The sequence below is a fragment of the Schistocerca nitens genome, chromosome 12, assembly GCF_023898315.1.
Source record: "Schistocerca nitens isolate TAMUIC-IGC-003100 chromosome 12, iqSchNite1.1, whole genome shotgun sequence".
In the NCBI taxonomy this organism is placed as follows: Eukaryota; Metazoa; Arthropoda; class Insecta; order Orthoptera; family Acrididae; genus Schistocerca; species Schistocerca nitens.
In genome coordinates, this window is record NC_064625.1 from 141383616 (window position 1) to 141407618 (window position 24003).

The window sequence follows — 24003 nt, forward strand, 5'->3', positions numbered from 1 at the left end:
TTATGTTGTAAGCTTTCAGAAACAAAACATCACGAATTTTGTGGGGGAATCAGTGACTGGAAACATTTAACTTTATATTCAAATAGAAACGAAGAAAGTTCAGTACATTTCAATATTTATAAAAAAATGGACTAAGCTGAATAAGTCTTTAATAAAAAAACTGTCGACAGTGCGTATCAAAACCGTGTAGACGCTGGAAAGGAGCGCTGGTACACTGTTATTAAAAGGATTACACATGTTGGTTGGTTAGTTGGTTAGGTGTTCCATTGATCAATCGCACGGTACGGTAGCCGTTATGATGTGGAACGTGTCAAGTGCACAAGAAAGGCACATATGAAACAAGATTTTATATATATATATATATATATATATATATATATATATATATATATATATATAACAATACAGAGTTAAGGATTTATATTTCAACATTTACCCCATTCCCTTAAATGGCACAAAATGCATATACTATATTTATAGATTTATTTATTCCTATTCAAGAATTCATCTATGGTATAGAAGGAGTTGTCAAGGAGATATGATTTCAATTTATTTTTTAAGCTATTAGTGCTGTCTGTCAGACATTTTATTTCATCTGGTAATTTGTTGAAAATTTTTAAAGCAGCATATTTTACCCCTTTCTGTGCCAAAGATAGGTTGAGTAAAGGATAGTGTAAGTCTTTCTTTTTTTTGGTATTATAATCATGAATGCCACTGTTGTTTTTAAATTGGTCAATGTTGCTGAGAACAAATTTCATTTGTGAGTAAATGTACTGTGAGGCTGTTATAAGAATTCCCAACCTTTTAAAAAGATGCCTACAAGATGTGCGTCTATGAACTCCACACATTATTCTAACGACTTTCTTTTGAGCTGTGAATACCTTTTGTCTAAATGTTGAGTTACCCCAAAATATTATTCTGTATGACATCAGAGAGTGAAAGTATGCGAAGTGCTTACTAATTTCTATATCCTCAAAATTGGCAATTATTCTGATTGCAAAAGTTGCTGAACCTAGTCGCTTTAGAAAATCCAAAATATGAATTTTCCTATTAAGATTCTCGTCTATGTGTACAACCACAAACTTAGTAATCTCTACGCTGTCTACTGACTTCTGTTGATGTGCTATATTTATTGAAGTAACTGTACTTTTTGCAGCAGAAAATTGGATGTACTGTGTTTTTTCTAAGTTTAGAGCAAGCCCATTTGCAGAAAACCAATTAATGACTTTTCCAAATACCTTATTTGTATCATTTTCAATTGGAGTTTCTTTTACTGAATTAATAATGATGCTTGTATCATCAGCAAACAGTTCAGCTTCCTGTTTCAGATACGAAGGGAGGTCGTTCACATATATCAAGAACAGAAGGGGACCCATGATTGAACCCTATGGAACACCTAATGTGATTTCACCCCTGTTAGATGAAGTGGCAAACTTATTTAAATCACTTGACCCATATTAGGAAACTTTTTGCTTCCTGTTCTGTAGGTACGACTTAAACCACTCATATGCTATTTCATTTATACCATAGACCTATAATTTCTGTAACATAATGTCATGCTTTTTGTCTAAATACTTTGGACAAGTCACAGATAATTCCTATTGGTGACATTTTACTAGTTAAAGAATCTATTATGTGGATTGTGAAATTGTATATTGCTGTCTCAGTGGAAGAGCATTTTTGAAATCCGAACTGTGATTTACTAAGTATCCCATTACTGTTGAGATGGCTAACCACTCTAGTACATCACTTTCTCGAAGATATTTGAAAATGCTGTAAGCAAGGATACTCGATGATAATTATTGACATCTGTGTTGTCCCCCTTTTTGTACAGCGTCCTGACACTTTAACCTGTCTGGGAAAATACCCTGAGTTAATGATGCATTACATATGTGATTCAAAACATCAGCTGTTATTGTTACACATTGTTTTAATATGTTATTAGAGATGTCATCTACTCCAACAGAACATTTAATTTTCAAAGATTTAATAATTTTACTTATTTCAGAAGCAGTTGTTAGGTGAAACTTAATGTGACTAATTTGTTTTCAAAACAGGCTCTTCCATGTACTGCCGGGCTTTTTCTTTTGAACTGTTCTCACCAATTTTTCTCCTACAGTTAAGAAATGGTTGTTAAATACATTAGCTACTTGTGTACTGTTGGTTAGGACAGTCTTGTTCTCCTTAATAGTAATACTACCTACCCCCAGTGCTTACTTTTCCTGTCTCCCTTCTAACAACATTCCATAATGATTTGATTTTATTGCTGGAGTTGTTAATTTCTTCTCTAACATGTGTATTTCTTGACTTCCTTACAACTTTTCTCAGTATGTTACAATAATTTTTATAGTGTAAAACTACTTCTGGATATTTACTAGTTCTTGCTGTCTTATAAAGTTTTCTCTTTCTTTCTGAAGACACTTTAATATCTGTAGTAATCCAAGGCTTCTTTGAAAAGTGTATGGTGTTACATTTAGTAATTTTCTTTGGGAAACAATGTTCAAAAAGGGATATAAATTTATTAAGAAATATGTTGCATTTATCATTAGCATTTGGCTCATTATATACATCTCCCCCAATTAACATTTCTTAAGCTTTCTTTGAAGTGCTCTGTCACACCGGGTTGAGCGACCTTACACTTTTACACCGGGTTGAGCGACCTTACACTTTTACTTAATGGTTTCCGAACTGTACACCCTGTTACATTTTGTAAGTTAATCAGCTGTGCATCATGGTCTGACAATCCATTTACCACAGGGAAAGCATGTGTTTGTTTTACATCCTCTTTCTGTAGAAATACATTATCTATCAGTGTGCTACTGTCTTGAGCTATACATGTAGGGAAATTGATCACTGATTCTAAGTTATTTGTAGTTAATAACACTTCTAGTTCACTCTTCCTCTCAGCATTATTTAGAAAGTTTACATTGAAATCACCACAGATTAATAATTTCTTCTCTTTTTCTGACAGACAGCATAATATGGAATCTAAGTTTTTTATGAATAGCTCCCAGTCTCCTAATGCGAACCTGTACACTGTTGCTAATATCAACACTACATTATCTAGCTGAAGTTCACATGCTTGCTTACTTCTACAGTTTTGCATTTATACCCTTGTTTTATGAACATTGCAACTCCTCCTTTATCCATCCTAGATCTACAAGTGTAAGATGCTAAATTATACCCACTTATTTTGACACTATCCATGCCCACAGTTACATGGTGTTCAGACAGAGTATATCAATCTCATTCTTATTTTTGAGATCATCTAAACACACTAATAGCTCATCTACTTTATGTTTTATTCCACTGATATTTTGAGGAAGTAAGTTGATATTGCCCTTAGCTTTACCCCTATTTACTGTACATGAAGTTTCTTTTATTCTATTTATCTTGATTGTCATCTGTCTGGACCTTGGCTTTAACCTAAAAAATCTGTCTGCCTGGACCCATTAACCACAGGGATCAGCCCTTGTGCGACTGTGGACCCCCTTAGAGTTTCTGCTAATAGAGAAGCTAACTTATTTTTCCCCATCCCGTTCAGGTGCAGGCCATGTATAGCGTATCCCCACATGCCAATAGCATTTACTGGAACAATACTTATGTGATTCATTTGGAGTTCTCAAAACATGGCGTTTCGTGGAAAGAGCACAAAATTATATGGCCAAAAGAATGGTAATTTTTTGAACAAAAGAATGGTAATTTTTTGAAATGTACTGAAGTGTCAGAAAAATCTGAATCAAATATTACTGAGCACACAAGACGCATGATGAATGATACAAGTCGAAGTACCTACAAGACAAATCTCAAAATGAAACGATGTTTGATATTATCAAATCGGGAGGTTTTTGATCTGTTATGCTGAAATATGTGGATAAAAAGTCTTGGTCAAGATCGTTAAAACCTACTTGGTAACTAGTTTCATCTCCCTGACGAGCCATCTTTAAGATCAATAAACATTTTATTGATTCTGTGTATACCAGTCAAAAGCCTGGTGGTTAGTACCCAAGGTGGTTACAAAAGTCGTGGGATACCTCCTCATATTATGTAGGACTCCTGTTGCCCGGCTAGTGCAACAAATCGACGTGACATGGGTTCAAAACGTCGTTGGAAGTCCTCTGCAGAAATATTTAGCCACGCTGCCTCTATACCCGTCCATAATTGCAGAAATGTTGTCGGTGCACGAAATGACCTCTCGATTACATTCCATAAATGTTCGATAGGATTCATGTCGGGCGACCTGGGTGGCCATATCATTCGCTCGAACTGTCCACAATTTTCTTCAAACCAGTCGCGAACAACTGTGGCCTGGTGACATGACGCATTGTCACCCGTAAAAATCCCATTGTTGTTTGGGAACATGAGGTTCATGAAGGCTACAGCAATGGGGCCGAAAATATTCATTCCCAGTCAATGAAAGGTTAAGCTGCACCAAAGGACCCAGTCAATTCCACGTAAACACAGCTCACATCATTACGAAGCCGCCATCAACTTGCATAGTGCCTTGTTGGCAACTTGAGCCCATGACTTCGTGGGGTCTGACCCACACTTGAACCCTACAATCAGCTCTTACCAACTAAAATCGGGACTCATATGACTAGCCACGGTTTCCCAGTCACCTAGGCTCCAACCAATATCGTCACGAGCCCAGGAGAGGCGCTGCAGGCGCTGTCATGTTAGCAAAGGCAATGGCGTCGGCCGTCTGCTGACAGAGCCCGTTAACGCCAAATTTCGCCGCACTGTCCTAACGGATACGTTTACCGTACGTCCGACATTCATTTCCGCAGCTGTTTCACGCAGTACAGCTTGTCTGTCAGCAATGACAACTCTACGCAAACGCCGTTGCTCTCGGTCACGTGCAACTGTCGGTCACTGCACTATCAATGCCTAAAATTTGGTATTCTCTGCTGACTTTTGACACGAAGGATAGCGGAAAGCTGAATTAAGTAACGATTTTCGAAATGGGAATGTAACATGCGTCTAGCTCCAACTACCATTTCCCGTTCAGAGTCTTAATTCCCGTCGTGCGGCCGTAATCACTATGGAAATCTTATCACATGAATCATCTCAGTGCAAACAACAGCTTCACCAATGTGTGTGTGTGTGTGTGTGTGTGTGTGTGTGTGTGTGTGTGTGTGTGTGTGAAATCTTACGGGACTTAACTGCTAAGGTCATCAGTCCCTAAGCTTGCACACTACTTAACCTAAATTATCCTACGGACAAACACACACACCCATGTCCGAGGGAGGACTCGAACGTCCGCCGGGACCAGCCGCACAGTCCGTGATTGCAGCGCCTCAGACCGCTCGGCTAATCCCTTGCGGCAGCTCCACCAATGCACTGCCCTTTTATACCTTGGAGTATGCGATACTACCGCCACCTGCAATGTGCATATCGCCATCCCATGACCTATAAAGGCAACGGCCTTGCCGCAGTGGATACACCGGTTCCCGTGAGATCACCGAAGTTAAGCGCTGTCGGGCGTGGTCGGCCCTTGGATGGGTGACCATCCAGGCCGCCATGCGCTGTTGCCATTTTTCTGGGTTCACTCAGCCTCGTGATGCCAACTGAGGAGCTACTCGACCGAATAGTAGCGGCTTCGGTCAAGAATACCATCATAACGACCGGGAGAGCGGTGTGCTGACTACACGCCCCTCTTATCTGCATCCTCCATGAGGATGACACGGCGGTCGGATGGTCCCGGTAGGCCACTCGTGGCCTGACGACGGAGTGCTAAGGCGGTACGGACACTTACAGAGAAAAGGGGAAGACTATATCGGAAACAGAGTTGAAGATATAAAGATTGAAGGAGCGAGAATGAGAGGAAGACCGATGATGGGGTGGAAGGATAAGATATCCGGGGACCTAAGGGAGAAAGGATGGAAGAAGGAAGAGGGAATGGATAGAGTACTATGGAGGAGAAGGAATCAGAAGAGCAACGTGACGTGGGACAAGGCGATGATAAAGAAGAAGAAAGAGAGATTAGATTCGTTTATTTGAACACACACACTAACGACAGAGCGATATAAAAGGGCAGTTGTAACATTTTTGTCGATCTTTTTGTGTTACTTGCGCTCGTTTGATTTCTCTTATTAAAGATTTTTTATGTACCGTGTGCCATCCACAGTGTAAATTTAATTGTTAACGACGAATAATTTAAATTGCTACACTAAAGGTTTTTTTCAGTGTAGTGCAAGTGTTGCATAGATATTTTTCATATTCTACGAAAAAATGGGAATTATTTAAAAACACATTAGTATTTTAGCTTTAAAAGTTTTGTCTGGGACAAAATGGTCAAGTAAAACAGATGCCGTGAGACCATTGCTAATAATTTACCAGAGATTTATGGTGCTTTATACGAAATAATCCACGCTTCCTGTAACAGAGAAGTAAAACATGAAGCACAATGTCTAGCAGACAAAATATGTATGTTTTCATTTATTTGCTCGATTAACGTTACGGCGTGATGTATTGACAAGAGCAAACTTTGTTGGTCAAACTCTTCAGCCTATTAGACACTTTAGCAAATTTTAAAAAAAAATTCTGATTGGCTGTCGAAGTGACGAAAAATTTGAAACACCTGTAAACAATGCCAAAGAAATTGCTGCAAATTGAAACTCAGGTTGGAAACTTACACATCCCTAACGGCGGCGAAAAACTCCGAAAACTTTTGATGATGAATATGAAGACCAGGTGTCCAGATGTACTCGATAACCTATTTCAACGTTAATGTCTACTTTCACATTTGGACCAGACTCTAGTGTCAGTAAAAGAAGATTTCATACGTTATTTAGTAACAACATATTTAGTTTAAACTCAGCGATGTTCAGGATAAAATCCTATTTATGATTAATTCTGATCATTCCAATCTGGAAGCGATGGTTTGTGTGATAAAGACGCTGAAGATTTCTGCGAAGAATTTATGTCATATGAGTCCCTTTTTAAAGATTTGGACAATAACATAACAAAAATTATGGAATTTATATTTTTAGTCTATTCAACAGCTATATGCTCTAATCTCACAATTTCATCGCGAATTTTAATAACGATCCTAGTCACAGTAGCAAGTGCCGAAACAGCCTTCTCAAAATTAAAATTAGTAAAAAAATTACTTGCGCCCAAAAATGATTCGATAAAGATTGTCCACAACTTGGCCGTGATATCGATAGAAGTGAACATTTTAGATAAGACATACTCGCAACATTATTAACGGCTTTGTAAATAGAAAAGCTAGAAGAGTTGATGTAACTTCGCGTTCAGATTTTCTAACAGCACGAGATTTTTCAATCTTATTTTTTACTCATGCTAAATATTAAAACCCAGATATACGACGATAACCAAACGAGTAAGAACGCGAGAAAAATAGCAAGAAATATTTTGCTATTTACACATAAGAACATAACTTTATTTTTCTATTAAAAAGCAATCGAAAGGTGTAATATTTGTTAATTCCTATAAATATAGTATTTAACAAAGTAATTATGCAAACAGTTCGTATGGACAGTGAACGTTTTCCAAGCAGTGTAAAAGGGCGCCTAAAAAGATAAAACGAATACACGTGAGGCTGACAATCCACGTGGAACTGGGCATGAAAGAGGACTTGAAAAAGGTGAGAATCGAAACAATATGAATGAATTTTGTATCTAATTTTCCAACCACATACAATATAACAAAAACAGCAGCTTAAAAAAATTATGACACAATCTGCTTAAGTTAATATGTACAAGTTAGGTAAACTCTAAAAAAACCTAAGCTGGAGATTAAGTTTTGTGTAAGAGGTTTAGTGCAAAGATAGCAAAGGGAAAGACCACCAAAAGTGTGGCTTCATAATTTCAAAATTGAAAAGGGCAAATTTTTTCGTGAGGAATTAGATCTGCCAACAGATGTGCTTTCATTCTCGAAAGGGCAGCTTCATAATTTCAAAATTCTTCATGGTATCCGTAAAGTAAACGTTTCTGGTGAAATTAAATCCGCTGGTGAGGCTGCTGCTAATGAGTAGAAAACAACGTTTCAGAAGCTGGCTGATGATAAGTTACCCCAACACCAAATTTACCACACTGATGAGACTGGTGTGTTATGGCGGTGTTCGCCATATTCAACCCTGGCGGAAGCTGAGTAGTCTAGCGCAAGGGGTTTTAAAAAATTAAAGACAGAACCACTGTCGTAGTGTGTAGAAACGTTTCAGGCGGTTATAAACTGTGTTTGTTTATGAGTGGGAAACATCAGAAACCAAGACCTCTAAAAAATGTGATTCACACTTTGATCATGGATGTAAAAACCCAATTGGCTTAAATGATAAATGCGTGCTATTCACTGAATTGCTCAAATACCGGAGGTACACAGCGGCCAACTGAAATCCAACACTGTAATCAGAAATGTGAAACATTTTATCTTCTAATAATTACACCCAAATTACGCACAATCCTTGTTATATGAATATGTATCATTACTATTCTTATATGTCTTTTTTACTAATTTTTTTATCCAAAGAAAAAAAACAGAGAAACACCCACTTACCCATCAGCCACGGACTCTTATGCAGTCAAATCCGGAGTGTTCCGCCATCTGAAATGAGGAGAAAATATTCATTCTTTTCACTTTCTCATCATTGACAGTTTTATATAGACTGGCGTATGCCTTTGCAGTTTGAGCCAGTTTTCACAAATTCCCTGGAATGGTTTCTTCACTTAAAACTTCCGGGCTGATAGGCCGTGGTCGAAGTATAAAACTGTCTCCTAACATTTCGTCTCCGACTGCGGGAGACATCATCGGAGGTAAAACGGCGAACTGCGAAGAGGACTCGAGGAGGCGTTGATTATATGGGCAGTACAGAGGGCGCCACTGTCGATCACGTGGCGTCGGCTATGAGATTGTCTCTGGTAATGCCAACATTCTCGATTGAAAGTAATCGATCGTCACGCTTGCGGTGCAACGCTGACATCCAAATTTTATCCAGTTTAACACCTTCGTCTTTCCTGTTAAAATTATTACGATGTTTATCAATCTCGATAGCCTCTCTATACAAGCGTGCATAATAATGCGAGGTTTTTGATATGACGCTCGTCTCGCTGAATTTTATTTCATGATCACCCTCCTGGTAAACATGTTCCGCTACGGCCGATTTATCCGTGTGACCTAGGCGGCAATTCCTCTCATGTTCGACAAGACGGGTGTTCACACTTCTCTTTGTGGTACCGATGTAAACCTGTCCACAACTACAAGGAATTTTATATACCCCCGGTGTAGCCAAAGGGTGCCGTGCATCTTTTGCCGACCTCAAGAATTCTTTTATTTTCCTAGTAGGTCTGAAAATAGTTTCCACCCCATACTTGCCTAAAACTTTCCCAATGCGATCTGTGACCTTGCTAATGAACGGAAGAAAAACTTTGCCCATTGACGACTGTTGTTCGTCGTTACTCCTGATTCTCTGCCTAGAGCGAAGTGCTCTATCTATATCCTTGCTAGAAAAGCCATTCTTCGCGAAAGCTGGCTTTTCTAGCAAGGATATAGATCGAGCACTTCGCTCTAGGCAGAGAATCAGGAGTAACGACGAACAACAGTCGTCAATGGGCAAAGTTTTTCTTCCGTTCATTAGCAAGGTCACAGATCGCATTGGGAAAGTTTTAGGCAAGTATGGGGTGGAAACTATTTTCAGACCTACTAGGAAAATAAAAGAATTCTTGAGGTCGGCAAAAGATGCACGGCACCCTTTGGCTACACCGGGGGTATATAAAATTCCTTGTAGTTGTGGACAGGTTTACATCGGTACCACAAAGAGAAGTGTGAACACCCGTCTTGTCGAACATGAGAGGAATTGCCGCCTAGGTCACACGGATAAATCGGCCGTAGCGGAACATGTTTACCAGGAGGGTGATCATGAAATAAAATTCAGCGAGACGAGCGTCATATCAAAAACCTCGCATTATTATGCACACTTGTATAGAGAGGCTACCGAGATTGATAAACATCGTAATAATTTTAACAGGAAAGACGAAGGTGTTAAACTGGATAAAATTTGGATGTCAGCGTTGCACCGCAAGCGTGACGATCGATTACTTTCAATCGAGAATGTTGGCATTACCAGAGACAATCTCATAGCCGACGCCACGTGATCGACAGTGGCGCCCTCTGTACTGCCCATATAATCAACGCCTCCTCGAGTCCTCTTCGCAGTTCGCTGTTTTACCTCCGATGATGTCTCCCGCAGTCGGAGACGAAACGTTAGGAGACAGTTTTATACTTCGACCACGGCCTATCAGCCCGGAAGTTTTAAGTGAAGTCAATACCGGCCGTGAAAGTTTACATTGTATGTTCCCTGGAATGGTGTCTTTGATGCAAAACTACATTGTCCGACAACAAAAGTGAAGCACCTGGAATATAGAACCTGACGTCAATGTAGCTCAGCAGACATGTATACCATCAGCAAGTATGCAAATGATCAGAGTTACAGGTACAACAGTGCATTAGCATTGTTCATGTTTATTGTTGTTACAAGGCCTGGTAGGGTGTACAAGTTGCACGAACAGCATCAGGCATTGAATGATGCTGTATACTCATGAGAGACAGCATTATCATCACCTGAAAAAGTTTGAAAGATGCCTCATTCTGGGTCGCCATTTGACTGGATGGTAAAGTCATGCAACATCCAAGTTTCTGGGGCATTTGGATGTGACAGTAGCACAATGTTGGGCTGCACAGGAATGCATGGGCAGGCATACTCATGCCAATGTACCGACTGACCACAACAACAGAGTGTCGTCATATTGTGCACCAAGCAGATTAGAGGGGGCACCCAAAAAAAGCAATCATTTTTTAAAAGCTATATATTTTCAAATTCTTCGCAAAACAACCTTATCCCCTCGAAAATACACTCCGTTGCAACTAATACATTTGTCCCACTGGTGCTTCCAATGTTCGAAATATTTTTGTAGTCATCTTTAGGAATGGCTGACAGCTCCTCCCTAGTTTTCTTCTTCGACTTCTTCAGTGTTGTTAAATTTGTGTCCTTTCATGGCCCTTTTCATGCATAGAAATAAGAAAAAGTTGCACGGAGTAAGGTGTGTGGGGGCAGCGAAACTGTGGGATTTTTAGCCAAACACTGTGTAACAGAGATGGCTGTGTTTGCAGGTGCATTGTCCTCATGGAAGAACCAGTCTCCTGTCTTTTTTTACGATCACCATAGTGCAACCTTCTTAAACTTCCAAATAATAGGTTTGATTGATGGTGACTGTTGCCTTTTTTCTGGGTTGTAACTATAGCATCATGAATCATCAACAGACCTCTGACAGAAAATCTGGATCAGTTTCAAGCTGTTGTTTCCAAGCACGACACGTTTCAGTTCGACGTTCCTTTTGATTGTCATTCTGAACCCAACGAGAAAACTTGGCAGCAACCCTTTTCATTCCCAAATCTTCCATTAAAATTCGCTAAACCGAGCTCGTAAATAACCCAATCATCTCTGACAGTTGATCAGTTGTTTGTCGACGGTCTGCGAGCACATGCTCTCGAATTTTTTCAATATTTTCGTTGATTCGGGCAGCTGATGGACATCCAGAACGAATTTTGTCATCAATCGACATATCGGCATTTTGAAATCGAGCAAACCATTAGTACACTCGAGTTTTTCACATAGGGTCATCTTGGTAAGCTGTTTTCAACATTAAAACAGTTTCAGCAGCATTTTTCAATTAAACTTCCTATTAAAAAAAGGTAACAAGAACAAAATGGCGCTAGCAAAACAATCAGTGCAGATGAACAGAACAAGCCAGGTAGACAACACATGGCACTGAAATGGCCATAAGTTGTGCTATACATGCCTAGTGGCAGAAATGCATACTGCTCAAGCTCCTCCCACGGCAATATTATTGCGTTTTTAACCCCCTCGTTTAACCAGGTTACAACTGGACCTCCGATCTAAGAATGAGTTACAGGCTCCCTGGAACATTCTGTGTCATTTGGAGCCCTCATCAGAGACCAGCAGGAATCATAATGTGGAATTACTGTTACTGCAATTAACACCACAACACAAACAACTGCATCTGCTGTGTGTCACGACTGGGAAGTATAGACTGCTGACGAAAAGCATAGCAGTACGCTCCGTGATGAATAATAGTTCTGCTCTACTCTGGATGACCATTGCTGGTAAGTAGACCAGCGGCTTGGAAAAAGGTCCAACTCTTCTGAAGTATTTGATAGGTGGAGTGGAGTTACTCCTGGAATCGGTGTGGGGAGTGATTGGTCTGACTTCATGTCGTGGCTCTTAGTGACTGAGAAAACTGTTGGCACAGAGGTATGTCACAAACTTCCTACCTCACATGTGATGGCACTAAGTGCCATTATTCGACAGGACAGGTCTTGTCCACATATGGCATGATTAGATTAGATTGGATTAATACTTGTTCCATAGATCATGAATACGACACTTCGTTATGATGTGGAACATGTCGGTTAGTAAAAGATGTCTGTACAAGATATTACATTACACAAAATATTGCATGACACTAATGTTTAAGTTGGTTTTTTTTCCCCCTTAATTTATATCTAAAAATTCAGCCAAGGAGTAGAAGGAGTTGTCATGTAGAAATTCTTTTAACTTATTTTTAAATGTTAGTTGGCTATCTGTCAGGCTTTTGATGCTGTTTGGTAGGTGAACAAAGACTTTTGTGGCAGCATAATTTACCCCTTTCTGTGCCAAAGTCAGATTTAACCCTGCGTTTTGACGATCATCCTTTCTCCTGGTGTTATAGCTATGCACACTGCTATTACTTTTGAACTGGGCTGGATTATTAACAACAAATTTCATAAGTGAATATATATACTGTGAGGTTACTGTGAGGATCACTAGATCCTTAAATAGATGTCTGCAGGATGACCGTGGGTGGGCTCCAGAAATTATTCTGATTACGCGTTTTTGAGCAATGAATACTTTTCTACTCAACGATGAATTACCCCAGAATATGATTCCATACGAAAGCAGTGAATGAAAGTAGGCTTAGTAAGCTAATTTACTGAGATTCTTATCACCAAAATTTGCAATAACCATAATAGCATATGTAGCTGAACTCAGACGTTTCAGCAGACCATCAATGTGTTGCTTCCAGTTTAACCTCTCATCAATGGACACACCTTAAAATTTTTGAAAATTCTACCTTAGCTACAGACTTCTGTTCAAAGTCTATATTTATTACTGGAGTTGTGCCATTTACTGTACGGAACTGTATATACTGTGTTTTATCAAAATTTAAAGAGTCCGTTTGCTGAGAACCACTGAATAATTTTGTGAGAAACATCATTTACAATTACATCACTTAGTTCTTGGTTTTTGGATGTTATTACTATACTTGTATCATCAGCAAAAAGAACTAACTTTGCATCTTCATCAATGTGGAATGGTAAGTCATTAATGTATATCAAGAACAGTAAAGGACCTAAGACCGAACCCTGTGAGACCCCGTACTTGATAGCCCCCCCAGTTTAAGGAATCAGCTGTTGTTTTAACATTACATGAACCACTTATTTCAACTTTCTGCATTCTTTCAGTTAAGTATGAATTAAACCATTTGTGCACTGCCCCCCTCAAACCATAATGATTTAGCTTATCTAAAAGAATTCCATGATTTACACAATCAAAGGCCTTTGAGAGATCACAAAAAATACCAATGGGTGATGTCCGGTTATTCAGAGCATTTAATATTTGATCAGTGAAAGCGTATATAGCATTTTCTGTTGAAAAGCCTTTCTGAAAACCGAACTGACATTTTGTTAGTATTTTATTTTTACAAATATGGGAGGCTACTCTTGAATACATTAATTTCTCAAAAATTTGTGATAGAGCTGTCAGAAGAGAGATTGGGCGGTAGTTGTTCACATTCGACGTATCCCCCTTTTTATGCAATGGTTTTACAATGGCATATTTCAGTCATGTGTCATGTGTCTTTATGAACTGATTGTGTTATGTTGAGGTACCTCTACTGTCATTAGGATCCTCAGATCTGCCCTCACTGGGTGTCAAGACTCAATATCCAGGATATCAAGGTCCAGTTCCAACAATTCTGAGCCGGAATGCAACAAGAGATAATAGAACAGCTTTACAACATCCTTCATGTTCAAATCAGTGCATACACCCAGGCCACAAGGGTTGCATCAGCATACTGTACTGTCAAGTTCTTTGTAAATTTGATGTGATACTGTAATCACTGACCTGGTAGTGCAAACATGGGTACTTGTATAGACAATATTGTTACAACTTTCCATTCTTCAAAATACGACACAAATGTGATTGACACTCTTCTTTCTGATCATCATGGAATTATTATTCATGTAAACATGGATGCAATGATTCTTAATGTCACCAAGCCTTCTGTGATTTATAAGACACAATGTACAATTAGTGACTGTAATATATCTGTTTTTCTAAAATGTCTCAGAGAAATTACTTGGTTGTGTGTGTATGGTAACACTGGAGCAGAAAACCAGTTCAACAACTTTCTTGAATTATTCATGTTGGCAGTTAACATTGGCCTGCCACTAAAGAACAAATGTGTCCAAATGAGCAGGGTATCGAATATCAATAAAAATAAGTGGTACACACAGGAACTATGAAAACTTGAAGATCAATGCAACAATTTCTACTACCTAGCAAAAAATTCATCTTGTCTGCATGCCAAAGTAAGATATAAAGAATGCAAATATCAGTACAGAATGGGTATTGAGAAAGTTAAATTAGAATATAATTGCAAATTGGTTGCACAAGCTATTAATAAACCAAAAGAAATGTGGAAAATCATTAATGGCAATCTAGCATTGGGTAGCAAAGAATTTGTATCTAGATCCAAAATTAGTGCTGATAGTTTTAATAGATATTTTGTAAACAGTGAAGATAGTGTAGTTACTAAGATACCTGATAGTAAACATGAACCTAGCTACTATTTGGATGTTGGCTATAAAAACCAAAATGCTATGGAAAATGTGTTTAATTTTGAACACATGTGTGTAGAAGATGTACACTGTCATTCTTTCTCTTAGCAAAAGTGATTCACTGGATATTTACAATATCAGCTCTAAAATAGTGAAACTTAGTAATCATAATATAGCAGAGGTTCTCTGTCACATCATAAACTACTGCTTTGATGAAAGTTGTTTCCTTGAAAAATTAAAAGTACCTAAAGTAATCCCAGTCCACAAAAAAAGGTGGCAATAATATGCCTAGCAATTATAGGCCAGTTTCTCTTGTAGTACTTTTATCCAAGGTCATTGAGAAACTAATGAGTATTCAAATAATCAATTTTCTAAATTCTCATCAATTACTTTCAAATAGCCAGTTTGGGTTTCAGAAAAATCTATCAACATGTGATGCTGTTATGAGCTACATATGTAACTGTCTTGAAGCAAAAGGAAAAAATTATTGTAAATAAAAAGTTTTCTGATTTATCAAAAGCGTTTGACACTGTGTGCCACAACACTCTGCTGCTGAAATTAAAAACTGTAGGTTTCTCAGTCTCTACTGTTAAAATTATTCAGTCATACTTATCTAATAGATCTCAAATTGTTTACTTCAATAACCAATATTCTAGTTTCTTGCCCGTTAACCATGGTGTTCCTCAAGGGTCAATCTTGGGCCCTCTCTTGTTCATATTATATATGAATGACCTACCTAGCAATGTAATAGATGATACTACAAACTGTTACGTGTATGCAGATGATATCAGTTTAAGTGTTACAGTGCCTACGAACAATAATGTAAGTAACTCTACCTCACTCAAAGTAGATATACTTTCTGACTGGTGCAATGCCAATAGCCTGTCTATGAACATAAATAAAACACAGGAATTAAACATTTCTTATAACAATAGAATCACCTTAGAGACAGTTCCTGTAAAGTATCTTGACATTGTTCTGCAAAATAATTTGGGCTGTCAGGCACATGTGAATTATTTAACACCAAAAATTTCTAAAGGAATATTTATGCTCAGAAAATTACAAGCAACAGTAGATGAGAAAATTTTGCTTTCTGTTTATCATAGTTATATTCACTCTCATTTGACGTATGGGACATTCTTGTGGGGAAATAATTGCTACTCAAAATGCTTATTTACAGCCCAGGAAAAAGCTGTAAGACTGATATGTAAAGTACCACCTAGAACTCACTGTAGAGAATTATTTATTAAACTTAGTATTATGACCTTGCCATGTATGTACATATTTCAATGTCTCTTGTACATTAAAAAGAACTTGTCTAGTTTTGATCTGAATTCTGATGTACATAGTTATAACACATGACACTGTAATGATATACCAAAACTCTAAACAGCTTCAAACACACATCTGAAAACTATTTAATAAACTACCAGAGCCAGTTAAGAGTCTGGAGCTGAAAAAATTTAAGATATTTGTAAGAACTTTATTAATTCAAAATTGTTTTTATACAATGGAAGATTTCTGTGAGCATAATTTCTAACATAGATTAATTATTTATGTATTTATTGTCATTGTTGTTTGTACATTTATTGATGTTGCTTATACAAGCTTTACATCCTTGTAAATGTTTTGTTTTTGGGCAATAAAAATCAATCAATCATGCGAACCCTATCCTCGCAACCTTGTAAAAGTTTTGTTTTATTTTCCCCTCGCCCTCTGGATACTTCACCTTTTTTGTCAGATCCTTAGAGGCAATGGAGCAGATTACATACAATCAATGGAGTTATTTATTCATTTACCCACACACACACTAAATATGCTTCAGATAGACAAAGAGATGTATTCAGCAGACAAAATGGTACATAACATAGAAGACACACACATGTCAACAAAATTTTTCAACACCCATACGTGTCATGCAGGCGTGCATTGACTGTTCCTGTACCAATTGGAAGGTCACGCCTAACTTTGTTAACATACACACTTGTACATGAGTGCTACCTATAGGTAGAATGCTCCAATCAAATGGATTACAGCATTTCGGGTGAAATTAAAATACCAGTAGGGACGCATAAGAGATGTCTGTGAAGGAGTATAGTGAACATCCACGACTGAAAATCCATCCCGCCATGACTGAAAATCAGAACCAATAATCAAATTCACATCATCATGTTATGTGCAGAAGGCTTGTCAACCAGGGAAGTTGCTCGATGTGCACACCGGAGTCAAAGTGATGCATATCAAACGAATTCGCAGTTGTGAGTAATGACAACCATCAGCTGTAGAATGGAATGACGACAATGAAAATTTGTGCCAGACCAGGAAAGTCACTTGCCCGGTATCGGTAGATAAATACAATATTCTTCATTTAAAACTTCCGGGCTGATAGGCCGTGGTCGAAGTATAAAACTCTCCCCTGACGTTTCGTCTCCGACTGCGGGAGACATCCTCGGAGGTAAAGCGGCGCTTTACCTCCGAGGATGTCTCCCGCAGTCGGAGACGAAACGTCAGGGGAGAGTTTTGTACTTCGACCACGTCCTATCAGCCCAGAAGTTTTAAGTGAAGACAATACCGGCAGTGAAACGTTACATTGTATGATCAAATACAATATTGCAGTGCTTGTGTTATTCTGATCACGATGCAAAGTTCCTTGGGCATGCGTGCATGTCCATGTACCAATACCGGGTAAGTGACTTTCACATACAACGTCCGACCTGTACGGGAATATACACGATGGACGTACGAGTACAGGTCATAAACACATGGTTGATGACATATGGAAGTTTGGATCAGGCCGTTGAGTCATGCACGGATAGCCAAATGATCATGGTAAATTCATCGTAAGGGGGAAATCTGGGCTAGAGTCCCAGTCCGACACAAATTTTCATTGTCATCATTCCATTCTACAACTGACAGTTCTCCTTATTCCATAATGGCTGTAGTCACCATAGCGCTTGTTCCTTAGAACTTTTCTTCGTATTCAGAATAACACAAGCATTGCAATATCGTATCAAAGTGATGTGGTGTGATGCGTACATGGAACTGGGTCCAGTCGATAGTTAGTGTTGAGGACTTCGATCGATATCTGCAATTTTTGAGTCAAAGGAACTGTGGGATGAGTGCTACACAGAACTGAATTTGGCATTTGAAGAGGCTACAGGACGTCATGATCGAATCAAATGGAGATGATTGCATGGTGCAAATCTCCATTCCTGAGGACCATACACCACAACACCATGGGCTCAGATGGGCAATAAATCATGTAAAATGGATGCCACAGGATTGGTGACGACACCAATCCTTGTTTATAGACGAAAGTGGGATCTGTTTCTGTCTGATAATCGCAGACAATGTGTTTGGAGACAACACGCTAATATCAAACTTCAGCACTGTGTCCCACATGTGCACCAAGGTGGTGGTGGTGGTGGTGGTGGTGGTGGTGGTACAGGGAGGACTTTCTGCAACCAATAGTAGATCTGTATCACCAAAATTTTTGCGATGATTTACCCATGATTGATGATAACTCACTTGCTCATTGTGCTGTTCTCGTTAACACATTCCTTCAGTATGCCAGGCCTGTCTGCCCTCAGGCATAAACCATATGGAGGATTGATTGAAACAAGCCGTTTTTGTATGTCAACAATGACGATGTACTTTGTGCAACTTACACAGAAGCGTCATTGTTGAGTGGGACAATTTGATGATATTATTGACGGTATGCCATGATGTATTCAAGCTTGCATCAATGTAGGGGGGACTTCAAGCCTATACTGACATTGCTCAGAAGTGCTGTGAAAAGATTTCCACAGGAAACAGACAATTTTGTCACTGTGTTGTGGTGTTCTTCAGTCCAAAGACTGGTTAAATGCATCTCTCCATGCTACTCTATCCTCTGCAAACCTCTTCATCTCCAAATAACTATTGCAACCTACATCCTTCGGAATATGTTTACTGTACTCATCTCTTTGTCTCCCTCTATGATTTTACTACCCCTCACACTTCCCTCCAGAACGAAACTGGTGATCCCTAGATATCTCAGAATATCTATTATCAGCTGATCCCTTCTTCTAGTTGGGCTGTGGCACAAATTTCTGTCCTCCCCAATTCTGTTCTATTCCTCCTCACTAGTTACAGGATCTACTCCACTGATATTCAGCATTTTCACTTTCACACATGGCGACACTTCACATAAATACTTTAATAAAATGCTTCCTGGCACTTAAATCTCTATTCAGTATTAACAAATTTCTCTTCTACAGTAACGCTTTTCTTGCCACTGCCAATCTACAGTTTATATCCTCTCTATTTCCGCCATCATCAGTTATTTTGCTGCCCAAATAACAAAACTCACTTCTAAATCTAATTCCCTCAACACCACCAGATTTAATCTGACTACATTCCATTATCCTCATTTTGCTTTTGTTGGCGTTCATCTAGTATTCTCTTTTCACAACACTGTCAATTCTGTTCAACTGAGCGGTCCATTCGGCATGTTGTTGGGCCCATCTGTACTGCACTGCATGGTGTCATGGTTGCAAAGATGGACCTCGCCACGGATGTTGGGAGTGAAGTTGCGCATCATGCAGCCTCTTGCGCACAGTTTGAGTCTTAACACGACGTCCTGTGGCTGCACGAAAAGCATTATTCAACATGGTAGCATTGCTGTCAGGGTTCCTCTGAGCCATAATCCGTAGGTAGCGATCATCCACTGCAGTAGTTGCCCTTGGGCGGCCTGAGCGAGGCATTTCATTTACAGTGCCTGTCTCTCTGTATCTCCTCCATGTCCGAACAACATCGCTTCGGATCACTCCGAGATGCCTGGACACTTCCCTTGTTGAGAGCCCTTCCTGGCACAAAGTAACAATGGGGATGCGATCAAACTGCAGTATTGACCGTCTAGGCATTGTTGAACTACAGACAACACAAGCCGTGTACCTTGTTCTTGGTGGAATGACTGGAACTGATTGGCTGTCGGACCCCCTCAATCTAATAGGTGCTGCTCATGTATGGTTGTTTACATCTTTGGGCGGGTTTAGTGACATCTCTGAACAGTCATAGGGACTGTGTCTGTGATATAATATCAACAGTCAATGTCTATCTTCAGGATTTCTGAGAACCGGGGTGATGAAAAACTTTTTTTTTGTGTGTGTATGTGTGATATAAGCATCACAATTAACACAATTGGTTAGTTCAGAAAACCCCACAGTCAGAAGTTACACGGATTAAGATCATATGATCTTGACAGCCGAGCTGTAGGGAAATGATGGCTGAAAATTCTAGCGTTTCAGAAATGCTTCTGTAGCAGCCACTTCACTGTGTGTGAAATGTGCAGAGGAGCACCGTCTTCTATAAAAGTTATCCTACCCCCACATTTAGGCTGGTGAAGGGATGGCATGATGCTAGTGCGCAAAAGACTTTCATACCATTCACCAAAGCCCTGATGAAGGATGTGTTTCAGTTGTTCCAGTCCAGGGTGGTACCAGGTGATGAAAGGTGCACTCCTTTGTATCTGGTTCTTGGGGTCAGTGGGAAGGTTGAGGGTATGTGGGGATATGACACAAGAAATCATGTGAATGCCTTTGTGAGACCCTCAGCATACATTGATACAAAATTAAACATATTCAGATAGATGTACTCATTAAACAGATATACGTAACATCAGGCATACATGAAGTCGAACTGGCGGTTTCATTTGGGTGGAACTACTGAATTTTGTGGGTTTGGCAAGTCAGTTCTCAATTTTGAAAATACAGGATCGTGCAGATAAAAGTAGTCCATGTAAGTATAATGTATAATGAAATGCAGTGAAATTACAGAAATGAAGAGTTGTAATCAACTTACTATTTATTTACAATGAAAAATACAGGGAAAATACATTTACAGAAAATACATTTACAGAAGATGCTGAAAGTGCCCCCCTGTAACATCAATAGACAGCTGTTTACATCTAAGTGTATTCAGACACACCAGGCATTGAGTTCAGATATCAATGGTGGCAACTTCATGGCTGTTTTTGTTTCATTTCCTTTATTGTGTATGGATTTGTTTCATAGACCTTGCTCTTCAAGTGTCTCCACAGGAAAAAAATCACGTGTTGTTAGATCCAGGAAATATGATAGCCATAAATGTTTTTCGTTCCTAAGGAAAGACATCATGGACTTGTCCCAGGGATACTTTAGACATGTGGCATGTTTCCACATCTTGTTGGAAGAAGCAACATTGTCTTTCATATTCAGTGAGCTGAACACAAAATGTATCAAAAATTTTCATATATGCAATCATTGTTGAGGGTAGTTTCAATAAATGTGGGTCCAATGATGCACATTCCCATTTCACTGCACTAAATGCTGATTTTTCATCATGGAGTGCAGAACTCCAGGCTCTACGTTCCCGGCAAACAAAGGATCTACCACTGTAGTACTTGACCGAAAGGAATATGTTAATGAAGGTCTACGACAGCTGTCTGACACCTCTATGTACAGTCCTTTTCCTTCACCCTTCTTCCTTCCCCTTCAACCCTTCTGCCTGAAGGGTTTCTTGGGAGCTGTTGAACAATTTGTTTGATTCACTGATATCTTTCATGCCATTGATAAAGATTATGGTATCATCTACATATCCGCAACAGTAAATGATGTTTTGGAGGGGGTGATTGCTGAAATTCAGAACTTTGTCTTCTAATTTTTTTATGAATATTTCAGCTAACAATCCAGAATGATTTGATCCCATTCCTAGACCATCTGTTTGTAGAGTTTATTGTCTAATTTGAGATAGTTGTGTGAGAATGTGAATTCCAATATGTCCAGTAGTTCAGTAGAACTTAGTGGAAGAGATTTTTTTGTGTGTTTTTGTTGGTTTGTATTAATTGTCTGTAGTGTAGGATCCACTGGTTCATAGGAATAAATGTTTGCATGTCAACAAGGCACATGTGGCTCCAATGGGAACTTTTATGTTTTTGACAGCCTGTGTGAATTCTGCCGTGTTTCTAACTGTTGTTCTACTATTATTGAATGTGTGTGTTTCTTTAATAAAGTCACACAGAAGAAGAAACTAACTAATCTTATCAAACAACAGTTACCTTCCAAATTGTAAGAAAACAGCTGAAGAAACATACATTTTACACAACTTACCTCATCAATACCGTCATAATATACACTACAGAAGAAGAGACTCTTTGTGCAATTTTGTCATATGATGACATGATGGAGACCGTGGCTGTTGTTTGAAGACAAATGTTGATGGTGTTAGGACAGCAACCAGCCTCAAATTTACTTTCAATTCCTTTATTCAAAGGAAACTTATCGGTTTCGAATCATTGTGATTCATTCTCAGACGGTTTACACGCTTTCTCTATGACTCTACTCAGCAAAAGATTAAAACACAACATTCAAGCTCCGATGGACCAAGAGAAGCTCATCACACAGATTGCAGCCATCACCTTTGAGAGCAAACAAATTACAACCATCACCTTCGAGAAGCAACATGACAGAATAGCAAACTGCCACAAAATATCCCAGCGTACAAGAAAAGAGAATGGGGCCTCACATATACCTTAAAGACTAATACCTAAAGATACAACAGCCAGGATACATAAAGAGATTAAACACCTCTCAAATAACAATTAAACATCTCTCAAATAACATAAACTTCCTACTCACCATTCATGATGCTAGAAATGTTGTAGCAATAAGCATACAGGCATGTTGCATTAAGTCAGAACCAAAATGAGACTCCAATCAGCCCTGTAACGAACTGTAGGAGCAGCCCAGCATTCAAATTCAACAAAAGGTTCTTCACAAATCTTGAAGAAACGTACACATTCAATAATATCAGAACACGTAGAAACACAGCAGAATTCACACAACATGTTAAAAAAATACAAGTTCCTGAAGAAGCCACACTTGCCTCATTTGACAAACAAAACATTTGTTTCTCTGAACCGATACATCCTACACCACAGACAATGTCAACCTACAAAAGCACAAAAAAAGAAATCGTTTCTACTCACGTTACGGAATTAATGGACCTGATGGCATAGGAATGAGATCAAACTATTACTACTGCTACTAGATACAGGGTGACAATTATTCACCTATATGAAATAAAACCGTCATAACTTCTAAATTGTTTGCATTAGACATTCAAACTGCACGGTTGGGCAAGATGGGAATTTGTATGCGCATAGATGGTTTGGTTTAGTGACAGAGCCCACTTTCATTTGGGCGCATCGGTGTGGGGGGGACTGACAATCCTCATTTCGTGATCGAGAGGTTTCTTCACCCTCAGCCGGTGACCGTGTGGTGTGCAACATCCAGTCATGAAATAATTGGTGTGATGCTCCTTGATGGCACGGTGACTGCTGAACAGTACATGAAGATTTGTAAGATGATTTCATCCCCATTATTCAAAGTGACCCTGATTTTGACGTGTCGTTCATGTAAGATGGAGCTCAACCCCATTGAAGCAGGAGAGTGATGTCCTGGAGGAGTACTTTAGGTACCCAGAAGTCACTAGCATGGGCCTCGATTGGCAGCCATATTCTCCAGATCTGAACACATTGACTCCTTTTCTTGGGGTTGTATTACAGACAATGTGTACAGCAATAACCCCAAAACCATTGGTAAGCTGAAAACAGTCATAGAGGTGGTCACTCATAGTATCAATGTTTTGACACTTCAGTGGGTCATGCAGAATTTCACTATTCATCTGTGTCACACCATCACTGTGGGGTGCGTACAGTAAGACCTTCGGTACACACACCATCAGATTATTTGACTTGTCGCTCTAACGAAGTAGGCAAGTGTCAGCAATATGTCTCGTGGTCTTATCGTGGCGTGTTTATCTTATGCCGTTAGGTCAGACGATAGAAATGCCACTTGCACGCTTAGAGTAGCAGATTGACGGTGACCAACTTTAAACAAAACTTGATTAATTTTCACACACATTTATTAAAATAATAAAAAGCATAGATAGTACGTAACTTGATTCTGGATGCTGTTTACAATTGACAATCTGAAGTTCCTTTGGTCTTGGTACGTTAATGTTATTCTCACATATCTCTGATACTTGACAAAGTGTCTATACATTTAT

General features: G+C 39.0%; 1 protein-coding gene and 1 pseudogene across 2 annotated transcripts in view; one reads left to right on the forward strand and one right to left on the reverse strand.

The window, feature by feature from the left end:
- The window catches only part of LOC126215215 (uncharacterized), a 374241-nt gene that overhangs the window by 325339 nt on the left and 24899 nt on the right, over nt 1-24003 (reverse strand). For both annotated transcript variants that reach the window (XM_049941882.1, XM_049941881.1), the window contains exon 2: nt 8518-8565. The gene's annotated coding sequence lies outside the window, so the exon portion shown is untranslated. The remainder of the gene's footprint in view (nt 1-8517; nt 8566-24003) is intronic.
- LOC126215450 (5S ribosomal RNA) lies at nt 5417-5534 on the forward strand (annotated as a pseudogene).